General features: G+C 35.9%; 1 long non-coding RNA gene across 1 annotated transcript; it reads left to right on the plus strand.

Moving 5' to 3' along the window:
• The first annotated feature begins 520 nt into the window (after window positions 1-520).
• Window positions 521-11,511, plus strand: LOC115923044. Its single transcript, XR_004063738.1, has 3 exons — window positions 521-988; window positions 8,690-8,817; window positions 10,797-11,511. It is a non-coding gene; the product is annotated as an uncharacterized LOC115923044 (long non-coding RNA).
• The last annotated feature ends 1,532 nt before the right edge of the window (window positions 11,512-13,043 follow it).

A 13,043-nucleotide genomic window follows, 5' to 3' on the forward strand; every position in this document is an offset into this window, starting at 1 on the left:
CACCCGATACGAGCTGCGACATTAAAGTCATTGACCAGTTTTGGAAAAATGATGCAATATGTATTGACCCGTTTTTGTATCACATCCAACATGTGTTTGATTTGCGTCCAGTAGTCATTAACGCTATTTTAAGACCTACTTTTTGTGGTTAGACTCATTAACCAGGCGACAGCGCCCAGCAACATTTTTTTCTACAAACGACTGTAGCGCCAGGTTACCCGGCCATACATCCAGGGGCAGATCAAAGACTTTACAGGGGAGGGGGGGGGGGGGGGGGGAGGAAGCTTGAAATAAACGAAATTGCGAGAATGAAGCCTTCAACTGGATGCGGTCCCCGGATAATCTTAGCCTTTTGGCAGATTCTGAGGCCTATCCAAATGCTTAAACAGAATATGTATGCGAACACATTTTTTTCGGGAGAAAAAAAAGGGGGGCGTGCGCCTCCCAGTACCAGGCATCCACTGGATCTGGGCAGCGTTTCATGAGACCGTCATAACTACAAGTTCACCGACATCCCATTGAAACGTGTGTTAAACTTAATACACACATTTCAATGGGATGTCGTTGGACTTGTACTTATGACGGTTTCATGAAACGCTGCCCAGATCCCCGACACCGAACACCTGGGGAGGTTTCACGAAACCGTCATTAAGTCTAACTTTTTAGACATCGTATTGAAACGTGTGATAGAGATCTAACACGTGTTTCTACCAAATCTCCACGAGCTTAGACTTATGGCAGTTTCGAGAAACTAGCACTCGCTCTGAATCTGGCGCATCCACGGCCACGCTGGAAGCTCGGATCTGACCCGCCTGCGATGCATGCCCCGGACGCGACGGCAGCCCGCTCTCGAGCTAACTCTCCATCGCATCGTGCAGCTGTCTTTCTTCTCTTTCACGAACACGGTTGCCCGACTGAAACAACTAGACCACATTAGTATCCTGACATCAAGATAGGTCTCTATTATGTGCCCATCCGTCTGATTAAGGTAGGTTCTACAGTAACACCGTATTTTATTCTTTTTTTAAATAAATCTAACTTGCACATTCAAATGGAAATAATAGCCCTACCAGGTGCGCCGGGCCCGCCGCTCCCGCCCGGCAGGATACCTAGACTGGTGGACATCACGAGCCATGTCCCTGGTTTTGCCCACACATAGCTGCATTACTATCCTGGCTGTGCAGCTGTGTATTAAAAACTGTTCATATTGATTTTCAGCATTTCAAACTACACTGTACAAAACTCAACTGATTTCACTCAAAATCGGTACTTTAGTGATAGTTGATGCCCGCCCCCCCCCCCACTCAGTGTTATTTAGGGTATGCATATGCGTGTTCCCCCCCCCCTTTGCAGCAAAAGTCCGGTGTGTAAAGTCCCTGCCCCCCCCCCCCCCACTCAGTGTTATTTAGGGTACGCATATGCTCGTTCCCTCTTTTTGAAAGCACCCCCTATCTGAGGACTGCCAACATTTTCGAACCCCCCTTTCGCGGGCTTTTCACAGGCTTTTCCTGCCTTGGAGACCCCCCTAAATCAGGAAAAATGCTCAATGCACCCCCCTAAATTCAGAATAATTTCTCAGGAGTCAAAAGAGATGAGAGAAAAAAAGAAAAACACCCCCTTTTTAAAGAAATCTCCGGGTGAAAAGTCAAATACACCCCTTTTTTTACAATTCTCGGGCCGGACTTTGTCGCACGAAAAGTACCCCTTTACCGGACATTTTGGTAACACGCATGCGGTCATTCCGACCCCTGCGTGGGGGGGGGGGGGCCGGTAAAGTCAATACGGGTCGACCTTTTTCTTTTGTTATACAAGCCTTTTTCAGCAAAAGTCCGGTGTGTAAAGTCAATACGGGTCGACCTTTTTCTTTTGTTACGAAAAGGACATTTTGGTAACACGCATGGGGTCCATCCGTTCTCGGAGTGGGGGGGGGGGGGGGGGGGGGCCGGGAGTTGATGACACCTAAATAGCATACAATTTTTTCAACTTAGGTCTATGTTATAGTTATACTTAGAGATCTAGAATCTAGTCTATAGTCATATAGATCTAGACTAGAAAGAAAAATTCAAAAATTCAAATCGTGAGTCTACTGTCAAACTTGCTAATCAACCACTTTGTATACATTGTGTGCATTAGTGTGCAATTGTGTGCAATGTGTTCATCGTGTGCTATTGCTGCCTCTCAGCACGTACATGTAACAGCGCTAGAGGACAATACGCCTAAGCATTGACTCTAGCCTTGCTGGAGTGGTTTTGCCCTGCAGGCCTGGGTGGAATACGATATAAAATATCAAAAACTGTGACTCTAATGATTGCATTTTAGGCGTGGACTTTACGTAAGGTAGCATATGACGTTCAAATCAGATTTCTTAATAATCTTGCCATATGACCCATGTGCATCAACTTTTCACACGTATAGGCTACTGTCGGTGTCATCATGCATCCTCAGCTCATGGTAGCTGCTAGACGCAGGTTGTAGATCTAATAACATTGATATCACTTGGCCTATACCCATCATTTAATAATATTCAATCTGAGCTGTATGGCCCTACGTGTTATCAGTGCCTGTGATATGGTGTAATATTGAAGCCCTAAACAAAATTGCGCTTCAAAATGATCATGATAGAAATGCCTCAAAGAAGTAAAAATCTGTTAGTTTGAGTTACCATTTTTACCATACTCATTTTCCCCAAAAGACTGTAGTGTACATGAATGTAATAAAAAACTGTTAGGTAAACAAAAAATAAATTTTGATTTCCAATCATAAATATCTTGATAATCAGACAGCTAGGCAATCGGCTTGTAAAGTCATGGGATTCCTGACTGACCTAAATGTTTGTAATCATGATTGCAGCATGAGCTAAATCCAGGAGTTTTTTTCTTCAGAATCTGAGGCAATGTTACCGAGCCACTTAATTGATACCCGTACCCCTATCAAGACTGATAATTGATATAAAACAAAAATTCAAATTTGTTCATAATAACCACTAGAAGTACCCACACTAAAATAACCTTACCCACTGGTGGTAGCTGTTAATACTAGTATGATTAGTATTACTATACTGTAGGACTAGTAATATAAACTCTTCTTTCTTCTCATACAAATCACTTTAAAATAATACAAACATTTAACAAAAAATGTAAATATTTGATACTGGAGGGATAGCAATTTGGTGTGTCACTCTCGATATGGGTGCCAATTAAGGCTTAGTGACATCCATATCATATTTCATGTTATCACCTAGCCCTAAGGCTATTCTAACCAGTCTAGCGAACAAGCTGTTGGTTGTCCCTGTTCTGTAATTGATCATCTTGGTTGCACTCACATTTATGGAAGTTTATGCAAATTTATGCAAGTTTATCCAAATTAATTGTTGACACTATTGGGACCTTTATGTGACTGTAGTGGAATTCACTGCTGCAGGGACGGATCCAGTCTGCAGAAAGGGAGGGGGCCGGCTGAAAGGGGGCCCAATTCGTGAAAAAATGTTGAGCACCGAGTTAACACCCACCACCCCCGGCCCCCCTTTGCTCCCCCCTTTCTCCAGGGGGGCGTCTTTTTTAAATCTAAAAAAAGGTTAAATTTACCTGTTTATGGGGCCAAGTGAGGGGGTCCCGCGGCCCCCCCCCCCCCAATCTGGATCTGCCACTGCACTGCTGCAATAGTGAAAAACAGACACCATAATCTCTCTTCTCACAGAAGATTTAATATACCTAATGTTAAAGGGAAATCCACCTTATTCTCTAGTATTAGCAAACTACCAGTGGAAGGCTGAACAAATATAAGAAGCACAATGGGGACAATTTGATTTAAATTTAAATCAGACTAAAAGTGACAAAGTTACATGTACACATTTTTGAAGTTGTAAATTTGTAATCATTAAAACATGTAGGTATGGGCTCTTCAAATTGGCTGAATCAGTAACGTCTATAGGATGTAGTGGCGGACAACTTTTCCATTTGTTCCAACACACAGAATGACTAAAATGTAAATGAAAAAGAAAAAAAACATGTACATGTATGACTCAGAAGGTTCTTTATATCTTAAGAGGACCTGTAAATAAACTGATAATTTCCACAAGGAAGAAGGCACTTAAGATTATGTTTTGTATACAACAAACAGGAGAGTTATCCATACATGTCTACATCATGTATTTCAAACTTTTGCCATTCTCTTTTTCTTACAGTGTATTTTTTTAAAACCCAATTCAGGGACTCTTCAACTCACACATGTAATGTAATTTATGCTACATGTATGTTTCAGAGGTGAAGTAGACAACAAACAGAAGAGTTATCAATGTCTACATGAATGTACCAAATTGCCAATTTGAGATTCACATTTATTTAGTGATCTCATACTTCAAACATTCATAACTCTTAGTATTGGTCTGATTTATTTCAAACTTTTGCCATTCTGTTTCTCTTACATTGTATTTAAAAAAAAACTCAATTCAGGGACTCTTCAACCCATACATGTATTGTAATTTATGCTACACGTACATATTTTGTGTTTCAGAGTTGAAGGGAAATTTTGAATAATTTTTTCCTCATGTACATTTATATATCTATGAATGGTCAATCCCTGCTATTAATACTAGAACACAAGACATATTGAAGCCTCTTCAACAGGTACATTTTGTAAAGCTATGGTGGAGTACAACTGCTGTGAGTATTCTCAAACTTGTGTGTGAGTTTTGACAAGGGAAATAAATCACCAGCCCCCCCCCCCCCCAAAAAAAAGCCTCAAAATTTCACTTGATCAAGGTGACAGAGATCCAAGTTATGGAATTGTATGGAAATAAGATTCTAAATCGTGAAAAGGATTTATTTTTTTTATTTGTGAGATTTTTCTGGTGTTTTTAAGTACGCTTCAACAAAGAGGTAGGCCACCACCAAAATTGACACATCCCCAATTATTAATGATTTCCTGTTCTTTGGATGCTTCTTCTTTATAAAAAAAATGGAAGGTATTAGTGGGCAACTTCTCTGTGCATTAGTGAGTTTATGTCATTTTTGTTTTCTTACATTTTTATGTAAAACATGACCACCATTCGCAGTCATGAGGTGATATGAATGAGAAAATAAAGATAAACATAGTTGATTGTAAACATGGAGGATGATAACATTTAAGATAAAGAATACATGCGAAAAAGGTGTGAAAGAGAAAATGAGTGAAGGAAGAAGAACAAAGATAACTGTTTAGATACAAATGAGAAAAATAAAGGCACACACAGGGAAAGAGAGAAGAACCAATGAAAGAAGACAAAAACTGAGTGAAAAGTCATATCCTATGTAGACAGAAATAGGGGAAAGTGAAAGAAGAATATAAAAAACAGTATATGAATAGAAGATATTAAAGTAAAAGATAAAAGAAGGATAAAATAAGAGAACATGAAGCGAGGACAGAAAAAAGAAGAAAAAAGATGTAGACAATAAAAAAGGAATAACATAGAAAATGAGAGAAAGAGGAAAACAGAAGGAAAAAAAGACTAACATAGGGTTATCTCAATAAAAGGAGAAATTTAAACAAATAATAAAACAGAAGAATAGAAAACTGTAAAGTGCTGCATGATATTGAATGTAAATATATGTCACAAGCTTTCTATCTGGGCAGATTTCTCCTGGGTACATTTTGAAATTCTAATCACCTACTCGTCATCACAATGAAATGACCTAATGAATAAAATGATGTGATTTTTTATTTTTCTCATCAATGACGATTCATTAATTTTCAGATTTCCTGTTCTTCATCCCAAGTGTTAATATTTGTATAACCGATTTATGTTCTATAGTATTTTGCTCCAAAGTTACTATCCCGTTTCATTCTATAAAATGCACGATAAGCAGACTCTAGATTTGTGCAGCTACTTTTACATACATGTACATGTCCACTTTATTACCCCGTATCTGTAGCTAGATATTTGGGATGCCAATTTGAAACAAAGTCTGTCAAAAGTACCCTCCTTAATACCCTATTTCCAATGACACCCATGTACCTTTATTCCTGTTAGGTGCTTAACATTGCACAAACTTAAAACAAAACAGTACCTGGAACTTGCAGCTGCAAAGAGAGAAAGAGAAAGAGAGAGAGAGAGAGAGAGAGATATTTAAAGAGAGAGAAAAGGAGATCATACATGTATGAGAATAATAAACTGGAAAGAGTGACTATTATTGATTGCAAAAGTGACTGCAATTATTTGTCAGTAAATAAATGAAATGTAAATTACTTTGGTATGTAGAAGGAAAATTGTAAGGTTCAGAATTCAGAATTATTTTCTAATCTGCCCTTCTCTATCACCTCTGCATTAACATCATCACCCCTTTTTAAATATCCATCTGATATCCCTCTAATAGAAAACTGAACAGCTTTTGAGCCATAATGCATGGCCATTCAGAGGATTTGTTTATGTTGGGGACCGGGGTAAAATGCAATAAATTTCATTTTCTGTTTTTTATTTTGTTTATGGAAACTGCCCCCTATCCTAGCCCCCGCTTCGTACAGTCATGGTTCAGTGACAAAGCAATGGCCTCGTAACTGTGAGGCCCCAGGATCAAAACCGTGTCGATGTGCTATATTAGTGCCCTTTTGTGGGGCATTAATCCTCGTTACTGTCATTTATGACTTAAGGGCGTAGGTCCCCTATTTGATAAGCATAGTAGCATACACATGCTTTAGCAGTCACGCAAAACACACATTGTCAAATTATTATTCAATAAAATCGGAGAATGGATACTATTATCTAGATCTATTATTTTTAAATTATTTTAAAAATAATTCCATAAAGTGGGGTAAAACAAAAATATTCCAACTATATGAGCGACAGTGTATAATGTGAAGCATCCATGTTGCACTTTCTCCCTCTTCGTATTCTTATGCCATTTTAAAAACTATTTATTACAAATCTTTAATATAGTAAGACCCTACATGTACATTACATGTACATGTGCACATATTTTCAGAAGAGTCATATTATTGAGTGGAAAATACAGCTTTTCTATTCAATTTCCATTATGTTCTATAGATTAGGTAAAGCTAAATTAATTAATATAATTTGAGTTAAAATACATGTTTCTCTGAGGATCCAAAACCATTGAATACTATTGATTACCTAAGATTTAACTAACCATGGTCAGTTATCTTTCATTACCATAATATTTTGCAATTTGTCTGAATTTGTATAGAAATAAATGAAACTAAAGTATAATTTGCATATTAAAAAGATAATGTTTTTCTCCAACAATAATCAGCTGATTATCCTTTATTTTTGTTTGTTTGTAGTTGTTTTTTATTGATATATTTTATTTATTTCCTGTACAAAGATATTAATTGCATAATGTTTTCTCCTTTAAATGATTTTTTTTTTCTATTTTGATCCAATTTCCAAAAGATTACCCCTTATCCCTACAGTATATGCAATCTCCTACATGTATATACTACATGTAGCATTAAAAGTTGGCCAGTCTTCCTTTTAAATTTATTGGATTTTTGTTTGTGTGTGTCTATGTCAAAGTTATTCTTATGCACATCTATTTTTCATTTATTCTTCAACTCTGGTATGATTTCCATTCAGTTTGGTATATATTGTATACAGTGTACATATTACGTAGAGCCGTTCCTTGGTTTTAGCGGTCTATGGTTTTAGTCTTTAAAAGAGGGTTGGGTGTGGAAATTTGTTCCCCCCCCCCCCCTGTGTGCAAAATTAATGACTGCTGTGGATTGCAACCTGTAAGTTTTACAGTGCACATCAACTTTATAATTAAGTTACCAAAGTTGGAACTGGTACATTTTTTTATTATACGCACTGAATAGTAACTTTGAGACTAAATTTGCATAAAATCTGACTGTCCATACATTTTAGCAGTAATTTATTGTTTCCATTGTTGCAATGCCAAATGAAATAATAATTATAGCTTGCAGTAAAATCTTAGGATTTTTGTTTTTCTACAGGGTGTCTACTGTCTAAAAAGAATATGCAACAATATTTTTATTGGATACATTTTAAAGTTTTAAACGGTACTCATCCATTCATTTTGTTGGCAGTGCTGTGTTAGTATTATCTAAATACCATTTGTGTACAAGGAACAATACTACCCCACAAACTTAAGTTAGGATTGTTTTTGCTAGACGTATCACATTTCAAATGTTAAAGATAGCATGTTGCATGCATCAGTGCACAAGAATACTGTGGCTTCTACATTTTAAAACAAACTTTCAATTTAAGTCACTCTTATTTCTTGGAAACAATACCATCATTGATTTGAAAGAAAATAATATACTTATTCATGCAGCTCTTCAAATATTTATTTCAAGTTAAGCAACAACTACCAAACATTGATTTTATATCATCCATTTCAGCAGATCTGCATGAACATGTATTAACAATACCTACATGTAGTTTTTGTATTGTATATTATTATGCAGATTCATATGAGTAGAAATGTATATGTCTTGGCAGCTCCTGATTCAATTATATCCTCTCTCTCTCTCTCTCTCTCTTTCTACCTTTTTATCCCTCTTTTCTTTTTTTCCCTTTTTTTTACTTTCAATCACTCTAGCTACCTCTCTCTTCCCCTTTTTGATCGCAGGAAGTTGCAATATTGTTATTATGTCACTGTAATAGTTCTGTATAAATGCAACTTTACATGTGTATACTTATACTTAATTGTAACTATTGCTCTTACCCAAACTACAGTCTTCTTTGGAGCAAACTGTCAGACATTTGCGGTAGTATACAGCTGAAATGGAATTTCCGTTCAACCAAACAGTATACTTCAAGGCTATTTCTCAGCGACGAGGGTTAGCTCCAGGTAGCAGTAGCAGGTACATGTAACAATATCTTAAAAACATTTACTTACCTGTAAGTCCTTTTCATGTGAAGATGATTCAAAGTACAACTATATTTATTTATTGTATAAAATGACCTGCTTTCATAAAGTCCTCTTGTGAAATCTTATGAATTTGAGTCCAATCCCCCCCCCCCACCCCTTCCTGTTTTTCTGGCTTCTATGTATTCTTTGAGCCAGCCCTTTGACGTATGCTTAGATCTTTTAAGTTGCAAATTTAGAAATTGCTTTCTTCAGTCAGCAACATAATGCATGATTCACATAGATTAGGGATATGTACCGGTAACCCATAAGATATAAGAACAAATTGCGATAATGAAATGAAGTGTGGAAGAGAGGATCTGAGCTAGAAGACTATAAGGAGAATGCAGCCAAGGCTAAGCAGCAGGAACCAGTTTGGGCTTCACTCAAGACACAATATAGTTTTTGCAATGAGCTGTTAAATACTGGGTCTTTCCTTGCAGAGTAATAAGGGAGCAAGAGAAAGACCATCACCATGTATACACGTAGCAGAAACACAAAGCAAATAAATTTGAGACATTTTATGATTAATTATGTAGGAAGCCAAATCTAATTTCAAACGTCACTTGTCATCTTTTATGTGATAGATCTACAATTATCATAACAGTAATGTTTGTAGCCTTAAAAAGAAATTGCAAGAGGAATGTCAATAAATAAAGTCTACACCATTCACAAGATGCTAATTTGCATTTAACACCATTCCAACAACTTTCAAATCAACTCCGGCAATTATGTTCTGATTCTATAATACATCTTTGTAAATACATCTTTGTAATGTTTGCAAGTTTCAGAAGATGAACCCTGCAAGGCCATCAAAATTACGACAAGAGTTCCATATGTACACGTAACCACCACTAAAATTGAAGGAAAAAATATGGGTATGCTGGGTTAGGATTAGGATGAGAGTGAGGGTAGGCTATACAGCTGTGCATCGATTTTAGTGGGGTTATATATATGGAACTCTTTCCGAAATTGCCTGTAGTTGATTTTTTTCCTTTCTCTTTAGGTAGTTGCAGACATGTTGTTTTGGTCATTGAGTTTTTTGTCTGTAGTTTTTCTGCTTTTCTCAAAACCATCATTATATCAAGGTAGACTTCCCCTTTGATAACCAAGTTTCATCAGTGTGTGTAGTGAACATTCCCTCTTTTTCCAATACACTTTCGCAATATAATTAAATAGTTATAGATTAATTGTAATGCATCTTTGCAAGTTCATATTTTCATGTTTTCATGATTTGATTTATAACTGTTTTAATGCTAACCCTGATGAAACAGTACTGTAATTATTATGTACCTACATGTAATATACACTCACCCATAAACTTTATCATATTCAGGAGGATATCCTGCAAATCTATGATCATGGTTCTATTAAACTATACAATTTTCAATTAAACCTCCTTTACAGAAAGGGGAAATCAACAAGTGGCACCATTCATGTTTTTTTTTTATAACTTATATGTGTAGATAGAAAAAATGCCTCACAAGGCTTTTCAAGATGATGTGGTCATTACCTCTTAATAGATTATATGTCAAAGTGGTTACAGTATGAGAGAACCTTTTCCACGTATGTAGGAGGATAGCCTTTAGATATATATTTAAAATTGAATTTCCAATCATTCTCTCTATAGATAAATGTACAGTATATAAAGAATGATATCTAGGGACTTGATAATGACATGTTCGATAATAATCAGTTTGTGTTCTTAATTAGATGCATTCATTCATTCCTAAAAGAAAGGCTTTGGAGCATACATGAATTTAAAAAAGAAGTCTATCCCACTTTATTTGTTACATGGAGGTTAAAGAATTGATATGATTTTAATTTTTTTATTAGAGACCTTTTGTAAAACCCTGATAGAATCAATTTTGATTTGTTTACGCGATTGTTGTATTTTTACCATTCACGCTATCATTTTCTTCTTTTTCTATGCAGGCTGGAAGTAACACACATGTGCAGTGTTTCAGTCGAAAACGAATACCACCCATTCAAAATCGGTTATAGGATCTTGTCCATATGTCCATATTTTTGTATGCATGTGAAACATGGACCATGACAGCAGACATTAAAAGAAGGATACAGGCACTGGAGATGAAATGTTTCCGCAAACTCCTCAGTATCTGGTATAGAGATCACATAACCAACGAGGTAGTGAAAATCAGAATTGGAAACACCATAGGGCCGTATGAAGACCTCCTGACTTCAGTGAAAAGATGCAAAGTAAAGTGGTATGGGTATGTCACATGATCATTTGGACTGGCCAAGACTATTCTACATGGAACAGTACAAGGAGGGAGACGAAAAGGCAGGCAGAGGAAACGATGGGAAGACAACATTAACGAGTGACCTTGACTGAAACATCATACTTCGTAAAGCCAAGAACCACGAGGAGTGGAGGAAGCTGGTAGTATAAATCTTCAGTGGTGCCCCAAGGGTCAGCCAGACTGTGGGATAGGTGAAGGTGAAGGTGAAGGAAGCTAAGAATCAGATAGTTAGACATTATATTGGATCATTTATCCTTTCCTTCAAAAGGAATGTTGCTTTATACTGTAGCACATAAACAATGCTTTTTAATTGGCAATATTTCAGTTCAGTACGCTTGTTATTAATTTCATCAAACATTAAAATGTAAAAGGGAGAAACACTGTCATTTGAAAATCAAAATGTAAGTCATAAAATTTCACTGTCTAACTATCTGAATCTTGTCAGGATCCATGTACGAGTTAGTGCAATTCTTTTCTCTTCACTACAACCGCATTGTTATTTACTTTAATAGCATGTTACTAGGTACATCAATTGATGAGAAAAAGCAGCAAAACGCTTTAAATTTGTTGTAGTCTTAAAATTAAAGTTGGAAGTTTCCTAAAAAGGGAATTTTAGAACACTCCTTCAACTGACATGCACGGATGTTATACTTATGAATTTCCATACATTAATGTCTTTGTAATGCATGTTACCAAACAAAAAAAGTATCATCAACCATTCTTGTCATTTCCTGTGCAATTATTTTCACATCCTGGCTTAACAGTACATAAACAGTGCTCTTTTATTTTCAATATTTCAGAAAAATGCATTTGCATTATGATACATGCAGGTATAGTTGGTCAAGTAAGAATATATTTACAGCATGCTCACTATGAATTGATTAAATCGCCATTGAATCTAAAAGGTATGTTATACCTCATTGTATATTCAGAAGGAAAAAGTGTGAGGATAGCTTTAAAAAAAAAAAAATCATGAGTATCCATAATGATGTGAATATGTACATGTTTGTTTGTTGCATATGATTCTTCCTTGGTATCAAAGCTGTAATAATTGCATATTTATGATTCAGCATAATACTTTGTTCATTACAAAAAAAAATATGTCATAATTTTCCAAAACGGTAGTGTAAAGAATAATGTAAGATTGAGGTAAGATTGTTACATATATTCTCTATACGTATCAACTAAAATGTAAGTTTTCAAATGAGATACTATTTTGTCCCCAGATGAAATAAGTAATGGATCTTTTTTGTTAAATGTCAGCAAATGATCTAAATGAACATGTGTTCGGGTATATCAAATCTTGTACATGTAGTTTCTATAGCTAATATAGTTTGGAGGACTTAAAGATAGAAAAACTGCTGATTGATTAATTACCATTGTTTGTATTGTTCACTATAACCAGCAAGTAAAGGGACATTTAGTAGATGCCAAGAAAGTATTTCCAAAGCAATTACATTTCTCTTATCCTGTAATGTATTTTTTGCGTCAATAAAAGCAAATGTGAGGGTTGTCCACATAACATCACAACTACAGAACAGTTTAATTGAAATTAACATACATATTACATGTATATATGTGTATTATGGAATAACTTAGAATATTTCATAATTCCAGTTACATTTTTACCAATGTATTTCTTCAATATTTCTACTTTTCCTCAGAGCATATGCTGTGAACTAATGGATATTCCTTGTCAGTTCCATCATGTTATGTCAATGGGCTTACACTGTATGCGTGTACATGTCCTTTTTGCAATGTACATGTGCTACGAAAATGTCAACAATATTGTTTGAGATATAAAATATAGAGTTAACAAGTGAATTATTCATACTCCTTGTAAATGTGATTTTTGGGGATGCATTTTTTTGTAACTTAAGAATGAAAGGTTGACTGGGTGAATTAGGGCCCTTTTAGA

This window comes from Strongylocentrotus purpuratus, unplaced genomic scaffold (assembly GCF_000002235.5).
Source record: "Strongylocentrotus purpuratus isolate Spur 01 unplaced genomic scaffold, Spur_5.0 spur5_scaffold_13, whole genome shotgun sequence".
Classification (NCBI taxonomy): domain Eukaryota; kingdom Metazoa; phylum Echinodermata; class Echinoidea; order Camarodonta; family Strongylocentrotidae; genus Strongylocentrotus; species Strongylocentrotus purpuratus.